Raw genomic sequence first — 20,762 nt, 5'->3', positions numbered from 1 at the left:
CGGAGGTGAAGTTTCCACGCTGATGGTTGCAGCGTCAAGCCTTCAACGCAGGTTGAGTTCAGATAGCTCCTTCTGTACCTGTCCCCACATTCTTCCACTTGGGTGGAACAGATGGTGGAGGCCAGAGGCCAGGAGTCTCTCAGATGCCAGAGGGACCCATCGTTCTGCGGATGCTCCATCAATGAGCTGTGATGGTCATGGCCAAGAGCCTTGAAACAGATGCAGAACTCTCTTTCTCCAGGACCTAGTTGGACACCATTGGCCTGGATAAAGGCCCTGGGAAGAAACCTAAAACCCCTACCCCAGGGCCCCTGGGCCCTAGGAGATTCCACCCCAGCATTCTGTTTATTGAAAATACCAGAGAGGGTCTCATGGAAATGTTGATGGACTTTCAAGAATGCGTCCAGAGTCAGAGCTCTCCTGCCTGGAGTACCTATCAGGCTTGCTGTGGTATTCCCTCTTTTTTAGGTCTCACGCCTAGCGATGCAGTGCGCAGCGCTGCTCGCGCAGCGAGAGTCCTTTTGTCTGGGGTTCCGAAACGGACCCTGGAATTATACACGCTCATGCGTGTGTTTTTACTTTTGTGGCCTGCTATTGGCCTTTGCCTACGTGTTTTTTTTAAAGATAGCACACAATAGGCCAAAGGGGGGCACATTGCTCCGCCCATGGCCTATTGGTGTCTATTACGTGCATTCCTGCCATATGGTTTCAATTATCGTGCCCAGACACGGACGCGATAATTGAAACCATATGGCTCGCTGTGGCGCGCGTGCACCCACCACTTGCGGGCTTCTTTGTTTTTGAAGCGATCGCGAAAGTGAAAGTGATCGCTTTCCCTGCCGCCTGCTTCTGCCTTCTCGTTTTTTTCTTGCTTGCAACACACTACCTCAGGCAATGCTGTGTTAGACTTCATGCCGACCATCTATGAAAAAGATACTGTCACCTTCAAAGACAATGTCATCGTCGGTTTCTAATTCTGCATTGCTTTGTTGCTTCTATTTGCATTTTATGTTTCCAGGGTTTTGCACCTATTGTCCCCTTTACACGTAACCACGGTGTTTTGCAGCAAGTGGGCAGCGCACAGCTCTTAGTGGCAATAAATGGAAATGAGCTGACGTGCTGTATTTGCAAATTTTCCACAGGGACATACAAACCACACGCAATGAAATGTAGAACATGCTTCGTATTAAGATACGAATTGGTCTATACAGCCATCACTTGGCCCCTATTTGGATACCCGGCTGACTGTATCCTGTCCACCGCGCTTGTACCATTTACGAAATTTACCAATACCTGCATCTATTGGCGTCCGTGACACGCCCCTTGGAACCTCGTCCCGTAATCCTGGCTGGGTCGTTCCCCCCCCCCCCTTTTTAATCTCGACCTATGGCCTGGATCGCTATATGCTGAATGAGCCCTGAATACATCGTGCCATTCATTCTTTGGCATTTACTCAGAATGTATCCACTTGAATCTCCAGACATTCTGACCCCCTCCATCTCTAGAGGGTGAAAGCCAGGCCAAGTATCTTTAACTAGGTACTTTTCTGTGTCCCTTACTACAATATCATCCTCGGCCCTGACGAAGGTGTAGCCCCCTGTGGGCCCAACACCGAAACGTGCGTTGGCCTCTCTGTCCTGTGTTTATCCAGACACCCAGCCTCCCCCCATGACTGGGAGCACACCATTGTTGGAACTATTACCCTTTGGAGCCATCTTTTCCGGAAACCTATTTATCCTAAGTCATTTATGAATTGACATATGTTGATTATTGTTTTGTTGGATTCTCTGAGTATGTTGTGGGAATGAATGCTAGTATGAATGTTGAGCCAGTATGGGACCTTTGTAGTTTTAGCTGATGAAATAACTGTATCTTATTGATTATTTCCTTGACTTTTTGTACTCAAATAAATTGATATTTTGTACCTTATTCTTCCTCTGTATTATCTTCTCCTTGTTAGTCTCGGTGTGTGTCCACTCTTTGAATCCTGACCCAAACTTTTGGGCTTATCTATATCTGTACTATGTAGACAGGTGGTGTTTCGCTGGTACTAGTGTGTCTCATGCTTCGTATTAAAATAGATACGGCATTAAGTGACGTTAATGTCCTTGCCTGATTTATAGGCGCTCAAAATGGCGCGATCGTCTCATATATACGCGGAGAACGTAATACACCGGGGGAACTGGAGGTACATTAGTGACTGTGATGTTTGTATGTTGAAGCCCTTAACCTCCACAGAAACCCATTTTGCAAGGGGGGTGGTAACTTTGAGAATTCACCCCGCAGTTTGAAGCTGCTATCACGAGTTTTTATGTCGGCTCACCAGATTCACAGAGCCCCGACATAAAAAAAGAAGCGCCATTGCGCAGTTAAAATCAAGCCCATTCAACAAAGCCCCAGACGGCGGAGGCTTGTGATATATGGATTAGTGGCGCGGTGACAATCAGCTGTGGCGGGGCTCCAGAGTGAGTCAGAGGGAGGGGGATGGCGGCCAGAAATGCGATTGAGGCAGGTAAGCAATGCAGGCCACACGGCGGTGTTTTAATGGCTGAGGAACCCGCGGTCCCAGCTGCAGCTGTATTTTGACCTGCCAGAACTAAGTCCACAGAAATGGTCGATTTTTACTCATATAATATTCATGGCTCTTTGATTTTTAATGGCTAGATGCATTTTGAGAACCTCTGCGCTTTCTCCTCTCGGCCAGGGCACCCAACATGTCTTCTTCCATCACTGACGAATTATGAAGAGTCGAGCCTATCACGTTACAAGATGTAATATAGACTTGGACACCACTTTAATGAACATAACCAAGTGACTCAAATAAAATGATGATAAATGGAGGTATCCAGAGTCCTAACGCCAGCAAGAAAAGAGGGGCGCTCCTGTCTCCTGGTAGGAGTGCAGTGGGCCCCTTTAAAGCCCTGGTCTCATGTGACTGCACCTACTGCACTAATGACAGCTCTCCCCTGGTGGCTCCCTCCCGAAAGAGAAGGCATCAAAATAATAATTAAAGAAAAGTCTGCTGCCTCCTTGCCTGAGGTACGAGTTGTTGCAGAGAAAGTAATTAATGTGAGGTAGTTGGCATTCTATCTCCCCTCATATAACATTATGCTTTTAGACACGCAGCCTATGAAACAACCATTAATTGGTGACTTGCAAAAGTTTAGCCAATATGCTGCACACTATATTTCCAGGGATTAACACCTCCACATGCACAAAGCCTTTCCGCCAGTGCTTAATTTGAGCCAGTGGTTTCTTATGCTTGGCACCCGCACTTAATTGTCAACACCGGGGCTTGTGACAGTCTGCCACAAGGTGGCACTGTCTAGCTAATTTAGAGAAGACCACCACAACAGTTAATTATTCATTCAATATACATTAAAACTGACTGCTACCTGCTGCCCAAGCCATTCTTATAGCTTTGGGGGCCTGAAATTGTCTGATTTGCCACACTTGTAGTCGTGTGATGGTTAGTTATTTTCATCAGCAGCATGGCAGGGGCAGTGGGTGGTGCAAGTTGCAGTGGCCTCCTGACAAGAGCCCTGGCACTTTTTTTTTTTTTTACAAATTACAAATTAAGCACTGCTTTCCGCTAATGGCATCATCCAGGGCACTCACCAATCGAGTGGAAGTGTTGGCAGGTTGACAGATCACCACCTGCTGGGTAGACATGGTATTACAGCCACTGGTGCTCAAGCTACTGGCTGTGATCTACATGTCGAATATGGTGCATTCTTTATTGAATTCTGCATGTCCGGCAATTATGAGCCAAGTTTCCTTCACGAAAGTTGCGACCTGCCAAATTGAACTGGGGAAATTTGCATGGGTCAGGATATGAAACTGACCGCAAATCTCAACATCCTGATTCCAGCGCTAACATGAGTCCGCCCGGGATTACAATGAATGGCCTATTCGAGATGGGAGCCATAGTATGTTACCCTTTTAATTTGATTTCCACGTTCCTTAAACAACCTTTTCTATCGCAATTAGGGGCATATCACAAACAACCAGCGATAATTATCGCTAAGCGCACTTAGCGCTAGGATCATTATCGCCGGCTGTCACTGGTTTCTAACGCTGAGATAGCGCGCTATCAGCGACGCTTATCTCAAAAGTGATAGAAATTCTAGCGATAGCTACATATTGTGCGATTATCGCTGGAAATTCAGCGATAATCACACAATGATTGGCGAAAGGTTGGTGATAGGGCAGGACAGACTTAACCATTATATCCACCTTCTATTGGATATAATGGCTAAATCAGATTAAAAACAGGCGTAAGAAAAGTAGCGATAACCGCGGTTAGCGCTACTTTTCTTATCGCTCTGCAGGTTAGCGTGAAGCTAGAAAATAGGAGAAATGTCACTTAGCGACATTTCTTCCATAATTTGGGGGAAGAACGCCCACTTTGCATCTCATTAGAGATGCTCAGCTGGGCGTTCAGGGAAATGGCGAAAATGCATGGAAACATGCGGTGACGTGTCCATGCTGATAGGGCGTTAAGATTATCGCCACTTTAGCGGCAAAAAGTGTTGCTAAAGCTGTGATAATGCCCTTGCTGATACGCCCCTTAATTTTAATATGAGTTTCATTTTACTAGGACAACTGAGTGCATTTCTTTTTCTTTTCACTTCATTGGAAATTAAAGCATTTATTGCTTGCAATAGGTCTCGCATTATTAAAGTTTGAGCTATTGGTAGTGCTAAATAATGCAACACCAATAGCTCAAACTTTAATAATGCGAGACCTATTGCATTGCAAATGCTTGTGTTTCTGTGCTTCTGTCTCTTTGTTTCTGTCTCTGTTTGTCTGTCTCTGTTTATTTCTTTTGTGTTTTGTTGAACTGACCTATGGCTCACAGGTCTTGCTAAAGCTTTCCTGATTTGCATGTGTTGCACTCACCTGACAGAGGTACTTGAGTTCCTGGTGGTGTTGCGTCCTCACAGAGGCTCTGCTCACTTCCTTTTGGTTCTGGCCCCCTCTAGCCCCCCCCCCCCTCCAGATGAGCGGAGCTCGTGCTCACCGCTTCGAACCTGTGAAGGCGGCTCCTACAGGGAAATTCCCAGGCAGCGGTTCCTTGTTTCCTCATATCTGGGGCAGCCACAAGGAAGTGCAGCCCCGAGCTCAGCTGTCTTTGTTCCAGCTCTGTCTGCCTCCTCTTCTTTCAGTTCATTGCTGGAGATCACTGACTCTGCCCCGGCCCTCCCTGCCTCCTCCTCTTTCAGTTCATCGCTGGTGATCACTGACTCTGCTCCGGCCCTCCCTGCCTCCTCCTCTTTCAGTTCATCGCAGGTGATCACTGACTCTGCTCCGGCCCTCCCAGCCTCTTCCTCTTTCAGTTCATCACTGGTGATCACTGACTCTGCCCCGGCCCTCCCTGCCTCCTCCTCTTTCAGTTCATTGCTGGAGATCACTGACTCTGCTCCGGCCCTCCCTGCCTCGTCCTCTTTCAGTTCATCGCTGGTGATCACTGACTCTGCTCCGGCCCTCCCTGCCTCCTCCCCTTTCAGTTCATCGCTGGTGATCACTGACTCTGCCCCGGCCCTCCCTGCCTCCTCCCCTTTCAGTTCATCGCTGGTGATCACTGACTCTGCTCCGGCCCTTTCTGCCTCGTCCTCTTTCAGTTCATTGCTGGAGATCACTGACTCTGCTCCGGCCCTCCCTGCCTCGTCCTCTTTCAGTTCATCGCTGGTGATCACTGACTCTGCTCCGGCCCTCCCTGCCTCCTCCTCTTTCAGTTCATTGCTGGAGATCACTGACTCTGCTCGGGCCCTCCCTGCCTCGTCCTCTTTCAGTTCATTGCTGGAGATCACTGACTCTGCTCCGGCCCTCCCTGCCGTCTCCTCTTTCAGTTCATTGCTGGAGATCACTGACTCTGCTCCGGCCCTCCCTGCCTCGTCCTCTTTCAGTTCATCGCTGGTGATCACTGACTCTGCTCCGCCCTCCCTGCCTCTTCCTCTTTCAGTTCATTGCTGGAGATCACTGACTCTGCTCCGGCCCTCCCTGCCTCGTCCTCTTTCAGTTCATTGCTGGTGATCACTGACTCTGCTCCGGCCCTCCCTGCCTCGTCCTCTTTCAGTTCATCGCTGGTGATCACTGACTCTGCTCCAGCCCTCCCTGCCTCGTCCTCTTTCAGTTCATCGCTGGTGATCACTGACTCTGCTCCGCCCTCCCTGCCTCTTCCTCTTTCAGTTCATCGCTGGTGATCACTGACTCTGCTCCAGCCCTCCCTGCCTCCTCCTCTTTCAGTTCATTGTTGGAGATCACTGACTCTGCTCCGGCCCTCCCTGCCTCGTCCTCTATCAGTTCATCGCTGGTGATCACTGACTCTGCTCCGGCCCTCCCTGCCTCGTCCTCTTTCAGTTCATCGCTGGTGATCACTGACTCTGCTCCGGCCCTCCCTGCCTCCTCCTCATTCAGTTCATCGCTGGTGATCACTGACTCTGCTCCGGCCCTCCCTGCCTCGTCCTCTTTCAGTTCATCGCTGGTGATCACTGACTCTGCTCCGCCCTCCCTCCCTCTTCCTCTTTCAGTTCATCGCTGGTGATCACTGACTCTGCTCCGGCCCTCCCTGCCTCCTCCTCTTTCAGTTCATCGCTGGTGATCACTGACTCTGCTCCGGCCCTCCCTGCCTTGTCCTCTTTCAGTTCATCGTTGGTGATCACTGACTCTGCTCCGGCCCTCCCTGCCTCCTCCTCTTTCAGTTCATTGTTGGAGATCACTGACTCTGCTCTGGCCCTCCCTGCCTCTTCCTCTTTCAGTTCATCGTTGGTGATCACTGACTCTGCTCCGGCCCTCCCTGCCTCCTCCTCTTTCAGTTCATCGTTGGAGATCACTGACTCTGCTCCGGTCCTCCCTGCCTCGTCCTCTTTCAGTTCATCGTTGGAGATCACTGATTCTGCTCCGGCCCTCCCTGCCTCTTCCTCTTTCAGTTCATCGTTGGTGATCACTGACTCTGCTCCGGCCCTCCCTGCCTCCTCCTCTTTCAGTTCATTGCTGGTGATCACTGACTCTGCTCCGGCCCTCCCTGCCTCGTCCTCTTTCAGTTCATCGCTGGTGATCACTGACTCTGCTCCGCCCTCCCTCCCTCTTCCTCTTTCAGTTCATTGCTGGAGATCACTGACTCTGCTCCGGCCCTTTCTGCAAGGCAGATCGCAGGGCCAGGATATGAGGAGGGTGTCCACTGAGGAACACCACCCCAGCCCAAGCTCCTAGAGGGAACACATGGCTCGGTCCTAGTAGGAGGCTGGCTTTCTACGTAGCGTACACTATGCATGAAGTCCAGGCGACCCCCATTGGCTTACAGGGCTTCCATTAATAACCACAAATGCTCTTTTGTGGTGGTGTCGGTGAGCAGTTTCGGCTATCACACTGAAGTGTGACGCATTTGGCGTACACACAGGGCCTTATTTATGAGCCCTTTACGCCGCCATTGCATCACTTTTTGTGACGCTGCGGCAGCGTAAAATATGCACCACATTTACAAAGTGATGCATCTAAGCAGACGCATCCCTCTGTAAACCCCTGCGCTACAATATACCTGCATCAGGTATAATGTATGCGGGGTGGGCGTTTCCGTGCAACAAAGGCTCGTAGTAGTGGCGCAGTGAAATAGATGAGATTTCACTGTGCCACTTCTAGGACGCAACTGCCTCAAATCCTTACGCCTGCTTCACACCAGGCGTAAGGAGCGACGCAGGCCTTTTCCTGGGGCTGCCCCATGTGAAAGGACACATTGCTGCAGTTGCGTCTATTTTCAGACACATCCCAGCAATCCGTCACTTTTGCGCCTACAGATACGTCAGGAATACTGACGTATTTGTAAAACCTTGCGACATGGAACGCCGTACAGTAAATACGGTGCATCCATGGTGTTGCAAGGAGGGTGCACTGAGAAGAGTCACATCGCTGTTTTCGCACTTTTCATAAATGATGCGCACAGAGTCAGTAACTGAGACACACTCAAGAAGAAACTCAGGACCACCTCAGAAAAAGAACACAGATTTTTATATAATTTAGGCACCAAGATCATTGGAATCAGGTAAGTACGTTAGACATTATAGATTTTTAAAGGTAAAACAGTAGAAGATTACAGCTGTCAGGTTTGAGGCATGAGCCTCGAACGCCGTAATGTTATCCTATGGGAGAAACATTCACTACATAGGTGCCCTTACAAACGATCCTCAGGGCTACTCTCCTGGACTCAAGCTGCTTAGGGGCCAAGGTCCAAAGAACCACCAGCAGTTCAGATTTACCCCCCCTGCTGTGTCCGGGTGCAGAGGTGCTGGGTGCGATGGTAGCCTCAAACGCTACCCTTTAAAGTCTATGGAGACCCTGTAACAAGAAAAAGGCTGCAAGTGGGGACTTGGGACAAGTTTGGCAGAACCCAAAGTGGGGCTCAGCTCTTTAGGGTCTCTGGAGCCAGGGGGCACCATCAGTTGGCTTGGACTCGGGCTGTGCGGCTCGGTGCAGAGGTGTTTTGTTTGGGGGGGTCGCTTGTCTTGGAGGCTCTCACTCCCTAGGATCGACCTGGTGATGGGGTGCAAACAGTACAGCAGGGCCACTCTCAGTGCTGGCCTCGGTGATGCTGACGTTGCTAGTTACTAGGTTGGTCTTGGCAGGGTTGGTGTCTGGACTGGACACTTAACAAACCTTGGCTGCTGAAAGGGTTCGGCTCCCAGGGTATTGGTGCTAGGGGAGCTCCTGGAAACTTAAGTGTCTTGAAACTCACTGGGGAGATGTAGGTGACCTCTGGGAGCCATAAAGTCCTTCTTCTGGTGTGCTGCTTCCTCGGCAGACCCGGTAGGAAACAGAGTGGTGAACCGGGCAGATATGGTCAGTGCCTGCAGACTGCAGGGAAGTGACTCCTCCACTTCCAATGAGATTCTGACTGGTTGGCACAGTGCTGGCAGCCCTGCACGGCTTTAGGAAGGATGCACAGCTGCTGGATGAGTCGGGTCTTTGCAATTGTCAGAGAGCAGCAAGCGGGCAGGGTTTTGCGCCAAATCCAGGGCTCGTCCACTGGTCTTGCATTTTCAAATCTTCTTAGTCCTTTTTCTGATCACAGTAGACAAATCTGAGTTCCTGTTTTCAGGGTGCCATCTAAATACTACATTTAGGGGCTTTAAGGGGAGTGTAGGGTAATAGCCAATGGTCTACCTACCCCAGGGTTGTCAACACCCCCTAGTTGATTACTTCCTGTGAAGAGTGGCCATAAACCTGACCCAGAGTTCCTAGTTCCACTAAAAACAAGATGGTGGAGCCCTTCTTTCGTTGTTCACTTCAGGTAGCCCACCTTAGGGGTCTGACTAGCCTGAGGGTGACCACACCTTCTAACTAGCTAATTGTCCCACCTGTCCTAGTGCCAGATGGGCTTCAGGGCAAGAGGGCAAGAGGTAGCCTCTCCCAGGTCTGGGGGGAGCTGGGGTGCATATCAAAGGCAGAACTGACTTCGAAGCCTCTGGCCTTGAGATGCTAAATCACTACATTTTAAGGATATTGCACGTCATTGAGGAGTTCCATAACCATAAGGAGGAAGAGGCCGAAGGCTTGCAATATCCTTATCATGTATGCCAGGGGGTATTTTATCCCATATAATACATGGTCACACCATCAACTACCCCACACACTACTTAAAACCTTGGTGCGTAGCTCTTTCATATGAAACAGCAAGCATGTTTACAAACATGAATAATAAAAATAAAACCTCAATTGCAAAATGAAACACATCAAAACCTGTTAGATATTTGTTGCAAATGGATATAAGAAATTGTTAAATACAAGTCAGTTTAAAAAATAAATTAAAAAAAACTGCAGTAGCTCAGAATGTGTAGAAACATGCAGAAAGATCCTAGCTGTTCTCTATCTAAGGAGTGCAAAGAATAAACACATTCTCTCTGCTTGTCATTGTAAGCTAAAGCTATTACCATAGAGCAGAAGAAAGCAACGCAATGTTCCGTGTAACCGGCTGCTTCAATGATGCTCCGTGACCCGACCCGCCTTTCACCTGGCTGTTGGCTCTGGCAGCAGGCATTGTGATGTCAGAACTTGACTGTAATAACTTATAATAGTCGAGTACTGACATCGTTTCTTTATAATCGGCAAATGGGTGCGTCACTAGTGGCCAATTATAAAGAAAGTAGAGACTGCTGTTTGTACAGGGATTACAGAATCCCGTGTATTATAAGGTTGTTAGTCTGAAACCGCAACAGATCGCTTCTAGGTGGGAGCAGACAATAAACTGCAGCCTTTACTTTCCCAACAAATAAGTGTGGCCTTGGGTGGGTGCCCGTTAGGGGTTCATGGCTTTGTACTTGGTCGCCAGCTCCCTGTGTTTGGCTTTGTCACTGTGGACAGATCATCTACCTGCTGTTCCTGACCTGTAGCAGTTAATTGTCGGCCGTGTCTGTGTGCCCCAGTGGGCTGTGAATGTTAGTTTTGTCTATATTTGCCTCTGTACACATCTCTCTTTCTTGTTGTTGAAATAGAAATGTCTCCTGTAGGGTGTACAGTTGTGCCCCTGCCCTGAATGCCCGTCTCGGAGTATCTGGTATCCTGGTTTTTGGGTTCTGGTCACAGCCTCACCCTAATCTGGCATGTGTGCGAAGGCCGAGACCTGTCTCTTGATCCGACTCCATTCTCGGACTTGTCCTGAACCTGGAGGGGCGCATCAAGCGTGCTCTCCAAAGTGAGAGAGGACTAGTGTCCCCGTCATGAGCTCACCTTGGAGCGGGGTGTTGCCAGTATATGCTGTGCTTTTTTAGTGGTCTTAGTGTGACTAGACCTGCTATCTGATGACCTCCTGGCCCACTCGTGCAAACTTTCACTGCCACAGATGAGCCCGGATCCCTCCGGTGATACCTCGAGCCCATGCATGTGCATGCCTATGTATGTGTGTGGCACCACAGGTAAGCCAGAATCCCTGCACTGATACCCCAAGCCCATGCATGTGCAGGTGTATGTATGGGTGTGGGGCCACAGGTGAGCCCGGATCCCTCCGGTGATACCTCGAGCCCATGCATGTGCATGTGTATGTATGTGTGTGGCACCACAGGTAAGCCCGGATACCTCTGCTGATACCCTGATCCCATGCATGCATGTGTGTATGTATGGGTGTGGTGCCACAGGTAAGTCCGGATCCCTGTGCTGGTACCCCAAGCCCATGCATGTGCATGTGTATGTATGGGTGTGGTGCCACAGGTGAGCCCGGATCCCTCCGGTGATACCCCGAGCCCATGCATGTGCATGCGTATGTATGTGTGTGGTGCCACATGTAAGCCAGAATCCCTGCACTGATATCCCGAGCCCATGCATGTGCATGTGTATGTATGTGTGTGGGGCCACAGGTAAGCCAGAATCCCTGCACTGATATCCCGAGCCCATGCATGTGCATGTGTATGTATGGGTGTGGTGCGACAGGTGAGCCCGGATCCCTCTGGTGATACCCCGAGCCCATGCATGTGTATGCATGTGTGTGGCACCACAGGTAAGCCAGAATCCCTGCACTGATACCCCGAGCCCATGCATGTGCATGTGTATGTATGGGTGTGGTGCCACAGGTAAGCCCGGATACCTCTGCTGATACCCTGAACCCATGCATGTGTGTGTGCATGTATGGGTGTGGTGCCACAAGTAAGCCCGGATCCCTGTGCTGGTATCCCAAGCCATGCATGTGTGTGTGTATGTGTGGGTGTGGTGCCACAGGAAAGCCCGGATACCTCTGCTGATACCCTGAGCCCATGCATGTGCATGTATGAGTGTGGTGTCACAGGTTAGCCAGGATCCCTCTGCTGACACCCCAAGACTATGCATGCATGTGTGTATGTATGGGTGTGGTGCCACAGGTAAGCCCGGATACCTCTGCTGATACCCCGAGCTCATGCATGTGCGTGTGCATGTATGGGTGTGGTACCACAGGTAAACCCGGATCCCTGTGCTGGTATCCCAAGCCTATGCATGCGCGTGTGTATCTATGGGTGTGGTGCCACAGGTAAGCCTTGATACCTCTGCTGAAACCCTGAGGCCATGCATGTGCTTGTGCATGTATGGGTGTGGCTCCACAGGTAAGCCCGGATATCTACGCTGATACCCTGAGCCCACGCTTGCGCGTGTGTATGTATGGGTGTGGTGCCACAGGTAAGCCCGGAAACCTCTGCTGATACCCTGAGCCCATGCATGTGCATGTGTATGTATGGGTGTGGTGCCACAGGTAAGCCAGGATCCTTCCGTTGATACCCTGAGCCCATGCATGTGCATGTGTATGTATGAGTGTGGTGTCACAGGTAAGCCAGGATCCCTCTGCTGACACCCCAAGACTATGCATGCATGTGTGTATGTATGGGTGTGGTGCCACAGGTAAGCCCAGACAGCTCTGCTGATACCCTGAGCTCGTGCATGTGTATGTATGTGTGTGGCACCACAGGTAAGCCCGGATACCTCTGCTGATACCCCGAGCTCATGCATGTGCGTGTGCATGTATGGGTGTGGTACCACAGGTAAACCCGGATCCCTGTGCTGGTATCCCAAGCCCATGCATGCGCGTGTGTATCTATGGGTGTGGTCCCACAGGTAAGCCTTGATACCTCTGCTGAAACCCTGAGGCCATGCATGGGCGTGTACATGTATGGGTGTGGTGCCACAGGTAAGCCCGGATCCCAGTGCTGGTATTCCAAGCCCATGTATGTGCGTGTGCATGTATGGGTGTGGTGCCATAGGGAAGCCTGGATCCCTGTGCTGGTATCACAAGCCCATGCATGTGTGTGTGTAATAATCTCTCCCTCTCTCTCTCTCTCTCCTCTCTCTCTCTCCTCTCCCTCTCTTCCCTCACCTCTCCTCTCTCTCCCTCCCTCTTCTAACCCTCTCTCACTCTGACTCCCTCTCTTCCGTCTGTCTCTGCACCTTCCCTCTCTCTTCTGTCTCCCTCAGCCCCCCTTTCCTCTCTCTCAATCTCTCTGTCTCTCCTTCTCTCCTCCCTCCCTCTCCTCTCTCTCGCTCCCCCCCTCTCTCTCTTCCACCTCTTTCTCTATCTCTCTCGTCCGTCTCTCTCTGCACCTTCCCTCTCTCTTCTGTCTCCCTCAGCCCCCCTTTCCTCTCTCTCAATCTCTCTGTCTCTCCTTCTCTCCTCCCTCCCTCTCCTCTCTCTCACTCCCCCTCTCTCTCTCTTCCACCTCTTCCTCTATCCCTCTCACCCCCCCTTCCCTCTCTCTTCCGTCTCTCTCTGTACCTTCCCTCTCTCTTCTGTCTCCCTCAGCCCCCCTTTCCTCTCTCTTCCTCTCTATCACAATCTCTCTGTCTCTCCTTCTCTCCTCCCTCCCTCTCCTCTCTCTCGCTCCCCCTCTCTCTCTCTTCCCCCTCTTTCTCTATCCCTCTCACCCCCCCTTCCCTCTCTCTTCCGTCTCTCTCTGCACCTTCCCTCTCTCTTCTGTCTCCCTCAGCCCCCCTTTCCTCTCTCTCAATCTCTCTGAGTCTCCTTCTCTCCTCCCTCCCTCTCCTCTCTCGCCCCCTCTCTCTCTCTCTTCCCCCTCTTTCTCTATCCCTCTCACCCCCCTTACCTTACCTCTCTTCCGTCTCTCTCTGCCCCTTCCCCCTCTCTTCATCCTCGCCCTTCCCCGCCCCGGGGCTGCCCTGATCTGAGCCACGGTCCACAGTCGGACGTGGGGCTGACGGGTCCCGTCCTCTCTTCGGAAGTACCCACAGATAATCCCTGAAAAAAGTACCTTTAAAAACACCAAAAACAACCGTCTGATGCGCGCTGCACTCACGGGAAAAACCGCGGCCGCCGGGGGCTGTCCTCAGCCTCACTGGTGCCCATGGAAACCACACACAACAGACTGAAGCCAGGGTTGTGCAAGGAGGCGCTATGACACCAGCAGGGCTGAGTCACACCGAGACATCTGCAGAGACCCACAGGTGGAGCAGTGCGGGCGGAATGTGCCTGGAATGCAGCGCCTAGAAAGAACCGGCAGAGCTTGGCACTTGATGCAGGACTCGCCGCTGAGAGCACTGTGTCCTCCCTGGAGACCGCAGCAGCAGAAGAGAGCCCTGTGGTGGGGGCCACGGAGGGGGTCTTCTCACAGACACAGCTGCGCTGTCCTGCACCTTTGCTAAAATACAGCGCCTCGCAGTGCAGCAGCACGAGGGAGAAAGCAGCGCTGAGCCAGACTCACTCACTCCGGCTCCTGCTGCTCTGGCCCCCTGGATGTTTAGAAACAATATTTGAAAGGGAAATATCATGGACAAGCCATGGTGTCGAGAGCATCGAGGCCAAAAGTATTGTGAGGTACGTTTTTGTAGGTCAGTAAAGTTTTACTATATATAACTCCACATATATGTACCCTGACGCTATATATATCTTCAAGGTACGTAGATGTGCAGTTAGGGGCCAGATGTACGAAGCATTTTACTGGTCGCAAGCGGCCCATCTGGCCGTTTGCGACCGGTAAAATGCATGTTCCAAGGGACAAAAGACAAAATGCCGCCCCGCAGCTTGTTACTGAGGTGCACTTCGCTTTTGCAATTCGGTGTTAGAAAGGGGCTTGTTTAGGGGTCCCTTCCTAATACCGATGAGCACTAGTATGGGGTCCCTCCCTAATACCGATTAGCACTAGTATGGGGTCCCTTCCTAATACCGATGAGCACTAGTATGGGGTCCCTTCCTAATACCGATGAGCACTAGTATGGGGTCCCTTCCTAATACCGATGAGCACTAGTATGGGGTCCCTTCCTAATACCGATGAGCACTAGTATGGGGTCCCTTCCTAATACCGATGAGCACTAGTATGGGGTCCCTTCCTAATACCGATTAGCACTACTATGTAGCAATGTTTTGCCACCAGAATTCGGTTGCAAAACAGTCATAATTTGCTGACTCTGTAGAGGAGGCGGAAACCCCTTTGCAAACAGGACGGGGTCCCAAGGGGGGCCCTCCCCATTGTTTATGTGGGTGAAAACTGCTTTAAGAGCAGACAGTGATCCCACGGACCATCGCCTACTCTTGAAAAATGGGAAGAAAACTTTTATTTTTTATTTTTGTAATGCTAAAGGAAACCTAGCTGCATTACAAAAACAATATTGCTTTATTAAAAAGCAATCTCAGACACGGTGGTCCCTGTGATGCAGCCGTTCCCGATGGCTCGCACATTGCGACCTGCCTCATGAATATTGATGCGACAGGTCCATTTGCGACCCATTTGGGAGTCGCTAAATGTGTCCCAGACACGGTAGAACATTTCATTTTGCGAGTCTCTGATTGCGAGTTGCAAAAATTCACAATTAGAGACTCTTGAAATCACACGGTGGTATATTTGGCCCTAAGAATAGTAAGTCTTTACTTACCTATCTGCACTTACCTTCTCGATATCTTCGCCCTCAATATTTTTGACACAATATAATCTCCACAGATATTTCTGTTTCCGAGGTTCTGTCGCTGATCCCTTCGCCTGCACTGCAGACAAGCAGCTGCCCAACACCACACTCACCTTTGCCTCACGGTGCGAGGTGTATGAAAGTGCCCTCTTTCTGCATGGTGCCCCCACATTTTGCCAAGCTGCTGATGTACTTTGACTGAGTGTGCCCTGGGTTCCTGCCAAACAGGTACCCAGGGCCTACGTTCTTTCCCGAAACTGCATTAAAAGCAAACCCCATTTGGCAACTCTCTGGCCACAGGTCTGTCCCTGATAAAAGATACCATGGGTACCAAGGGCACTGTGGCCAGGAAAGGCCCCTAAGAGCTGCAGCATCTATTGTGCCACCCTTAGCGGTCCTGTAACCTGACACACACACACTGTCTTTGCAGGCTGCGTGTTTTGGTGCAGAACAAAGTAAAGAGTCGACATGGCACACATCCTGTGTGCCATGCCTACAACCCACTGCCCTGGCATAGGTCAGCCACCCCTCTAGCTGGGTGCACTATATCAGTGGTGAGGGTACAGGTGCATGAGCCCTGTACCCCTACTTTGTCTAAGCCAATTCTTAGACATTGTAAGTGCAGTGCTGCCATTAAGAGTATATGGTGCTGGGAGTTTGTCATTACGAACTCCACAGCATCGTAATGGCTTTACTGAAAACTAGTAAGTTTCTTATCAAACTTCTTAGCACATTAAACCCACACTGATGCCAGTGTTGGATTTAAAGAAAAATGCACTCAGAGGGCATCTTAGAGATACCCCCTGAAAAACGACCAACTACTAGTGTCCTGACTGAGTGGCTGCTCGCCAACTGCCACCACCAGACAGGTTTCTGGACCCCTGGGTGGACAGCCTGCTGCTCTCGGGGGTCTGAAACAATGCACACCCTGGGACGAGGTACCAAGCCTCCTCTCCCAGGATGGGCAGGGTCCACAAAGCTTGCCGCCTTTGTGAGCTTCCCCAGGCCTTTGCTGCTTCCAGCAACTGGCCCCCACCAGTTCTGACCCCCACTTTGGGTGGGAAAATCGGCGGGAAAACCAAGTGATAAAGGGAGGTGTGCCCACCTTTGCCAACCCCATCCCTCAGGTGGGGGAGGGGAGGTGAAGCACAACTCTCAGTCCCCGCTATCTTGCAGATGGGGGGGACCCAGCCAACCAGAGTTAGGCATATGCTCCCTTCCCACTGGAGGGTGGTATAATTGTGGGTGTACCCACCCCAAGGAAGGGATCCATTGGTCCCATCCTGTACCTACCTGTAACACCCCTAAATCTAGTATTTAGGCGCAACCCTGAACGTTGCCTCCTAAGACAAGAACCAACCAAGAAGAAGAGAAGAAGGACCGAAGAAGCCGTGCTGAAGCTAAGAAGAGGAGAACGCCGACTGACTTGGCTCCAACCCCACCGACCTGTCCCCACATTGAACCTGCTCCTGCAAAATCCCAGTGTGTCCTGCAGCCAGCAGCCTCAAGAAACTGAGGGACCTACCCTGCCTTCCAAACCCAAGACTTTGTCTCCCGTGAGCACTGGATTTGCTCACCAAACAGACCAGGCCAAAGCCCCGAGTCTGCACCACTCTGCACCCTACGGCTAGGGCCCGAGTTGGAGTGGCCCAACACCACGAGGATGTCTCCCCGGTGATCCTGACCAGAGATCTGGTGATCTCTGACCTGCCTCGAATCTCCAGACGCAGCCTGCAGTCCCTTTCTGGAGGATCCCCCCGACCGCGACCGGAGCTGGTAAGAAAACCTGACACCTTAAGACACTCCTGCGCCCACCGTCCCACGGCCTTGGGTGGCTCAAGCAACGGTGTCCCAGCATCCCCAGGCCTCCCAATTTACCTCTCCAACTGGTGGTCACCTCCAGGAGATCTTCGTCCCTGAGCATGCAGTCTTTGTTGCAACCGGAGAATCCCCATTGAAAACAATAGGGCACCAGACGCCAAAACAGCACCCTGCATCCAGCCACCCCAGCGCTGCTGCGGGTGTACTTTGGGTGCTAACTCGGATGCCCCTTTGCCCTGAGCCTAACACCAGGAGCGTTGCTCCCACAGCCTTGTGGCCTGCTTGTGAGAAGCCACCAACCGGAGCCCCCCTATCGCCCGTTGGATAACATTGGGCCTCAGCACTCTGCACCCGGCCGCCCGAGTGCTGCTGAGGGTGTAACAAGAGTGCATCCTTGACCCTGGGGGAACCGTGGTTCTAAACCCAGAAACCCAACTCCCACAAACTTTCTCTGATAACTTCATTTCCTCCCGTAGGATTGCATTGACTGCTTTTCGTGAAAATTGTTTCGTGTGGAGCTGGTTTTGTATGAGAACTTGAAAAACTGCAAATAACTAAAAACTGCTTTACTTATATTTTCTCTTGGAAAATGTCCCAGTGTGATACCTAGGCATATCACACTGAGTAGAAAAAGTAATCCATAAAGTAATCTGTAAAGTAATCAAAAGTAATCTATCAGTAATTTCCACTGTATTGAAAAGATTTACAAACCTGTAACAAAGACATTTTCCTTCAGCTTGCTTGTACTGTTCAACCTGCCTTGAAAAGTACCGTTTACACTTCCGTGTGCCAGGCTTGCTTGGTTCTAGGAAATAAATACAACTAAATATGGGGCATATCAGCAACGCGGCGATATAAAATTATTGCCGCTTTTGCGTCCGTTTTCGGGCGAAAAGCGGCGATAATTTTATCGCCTAATTAGCAAGGCCACGCTATCGCGTGAAACCTTGCTTTAGCGTGGGGATTCCTAACGCCCAGCTTTGCATCTCTAATGAGATGCAAAGTGGGCGTCCCTGACCTGACATGACAGGAGAAATGCTCCTATCATCAAGCCCCACGCTATGAAGCATAGCGGCAAGAAAAGTAGCGATAACCCCTGTTATCGCTACTTTCCTTACGCCTGCTTCAGGACTGACTTAGCCATGATATCCTATGGAAGGTGGATATCATGGCTAAGTTTGTGAGTCCCTATCAACTAGCTAACGTGAGATTATCGCTGGGTTTCCAGCGATAATCTCACGTTAGCCAGTTAGCGCCAGGATTTTTATCGCTGATGAGATAAGCGTTGCTAATAGCACGCTATCTCAGCGATAAAAATCCACGTTACCCGGCGATAATTATCCTAGCGCTAAGTGCGCTTAGCGATAATTATCGCCGGTTGTTGCTGATATGCCCCCATATTTTTATAAAAATAAAATTGGTCTGAAGTTCAGTCTTCGAGTGTGTGAATTCATTTGCTGACTGAGTGTGTACAACAAATGCTTCACACTGTCCTCTGATACTGCCTTACTGCTCGACCAAGCTACCACAAATAGAGAGAGAGGTGCTATCGAACTTTACCTCTCCCTACCTTTGAGGTTCCACTGGACTCTGTGCACACTACACCTCACTTTGGTATACTATATACAGAGCCAGCTTCCTACAGGAGGCGCGTGAGTGATGTCTAGCGTAGGTTTTCTACTTGTACCTGAAGTTTACCCTTTCAGTGCCCCTCCTCCTTGTTCGTCTTCCCGTCCCGTTCCTTACACATGAGCAGCTCGTGCCTACTCCGCGTGCGTAAAGGAGGAAGCACGTCAAGGGGACATCCTGAAAATGCCATAGAAACCAAAAACAGGAAAGACACAATAACACGGGAGGGAGGGGCGGGCTCAGGAATGGAACAGGAAGACCTGGACTCGGAGTAATAAAGATTGCCGGTGAGTGCCCGGGCACTATCCTCTGTGTACTCTATTTTTAACACGTTTCACAGATTGCCGACTGACGTACAGTGCAGCGCACACGCAATGCGTAAATTGTTTTAAGAAATAAAAATTGATTCCAACTTTGTGACTATCTAAAGCAGGCGTTATGTTTTTTATGCGAAGCCTGCTCTAACAATTTTAGTAGAGAGAGCTTTGCATGCAAGAAAAATATGAGTGCTTGTCCTGGAACGCCCAAGTACCAGTGCTTTATTTGAGCTGGGGGTGTCAGTGGGGGGCACCTATTTCCAGCATCAGAAGTTTACGGAGTGCAAGAGAGGGAACAACATATAGATTGGAAAGACTGAGGAAGGAAAGGCAGAAAGCAGGGAGAGCCTAGTATGGATTAAAGGCGACCTAAAGGCGACCAGTCTTGGCACTCGGCGCGCGCCGCTGACATTCAATCGCACTGTCCGCCGGCTTCGGAGCAGCGCTTTGGGCGCCGGCACTCTTTCTTTCACAAATTAAGCACTGCCATGTAACATCCATGTAATGCCCCATCGATGCAAGGCAACCATTACAAACGAAGGGGGTAACCCAATACACGTCATGGGACCTGGGAATAATGCAAAACGAACGAGGGGTCCTAACGTCACTCCTTGGAGAGACCCACGAGGCTGTGACTCCAGGAATTTAATCAGCGGCGTCAAAAGTTTTTCTCAGTTGATATTTGCATGAGAGAGAGGGCTGCAAATTCTACAGCACACACCAGAGAGAAAGAAATAGCTGTATTCAGAGGAAAATTTTTTTTTTCTTTTTTATTTTCTTGTTATACAAATAGCAAAATCATTGCATCATCGGCAGTATATGAAGGGGGGGGGGGTGCTCTAGGAAAGGGTGCAGGGAAAGAAGTGCTCATGTGTGAAGTGAGTGAGAGGAGGAGAATTCAAAGGAAAATTAGTGAAAAACAAAGTAACACAATTTACAGGAGAGACTGGCAGGGATTATGCTAAGAACAGTACCCAGCAAGCAAAATCAAAAAGAAACATATTTTTTCTGTGAATACAGCTGTTGTGTCCTTCTCTCTGACGCAGGCTGTAGAATACGCAGCGCTCTCTTATTAAAACAGGGCCATCGGTGCCAGGTGGCACAGAGCAGCGCGCAAACAAGATAACTTTTCCAGAACAAAAAAAGAATTGTGTTGGACTGGATAGTAAATATGGTTTCAAAAGTTTCCTGCGGAACAAGGTGCGAATAAATCTGCCCCATTGTATCTGACATTTGCGGGGCCTCGCCCGCAAACCGTGGCCGGTTCTAAAGGCTGCCTTTGCAGTACTGGGTCCCCTCCAGAGGGCACCCCTGGAATGAAGTGTATGGATGAATGTGGCTTGGGAGGGAGGGGTGAGGGGGGGAAGCAGGCCACTGACCAAGTATTGTGTGTAAAAGGCCGCTTTATTGGAAACAGGTGCACATTACAATTAAAAACCTTGGCCGAACGCCTTCCAAAACTAGACCTCACTAAATATAACATACCTATCCCCGCCCCCCGCCCCCCGCCCCCTCCCCTAAATTCCCTCGAGCCTGCACATTACAACATTACAACAATATCAAACATTACATTCCTGTATAAACCCCCCCAACAATCTCTAAATACAAACCTTCCGTTAACCAAACTCCCCT

This window comes from Triturus cristatus, chromosome 9 (assembly GCF_964204655.1).
Source record: "Triturus cristatus chromosome 9, aTriCri1.1, whole genome shotgun sequence".
Lineage (NCBI taxonomy): Eukaryota > Metazoa > Chordata > Amphibia > Caudata > Salamandridae > Triturus > Triturus cristatus.
This window is presented reverse-complemented; position numbering follows the sequence as displayed.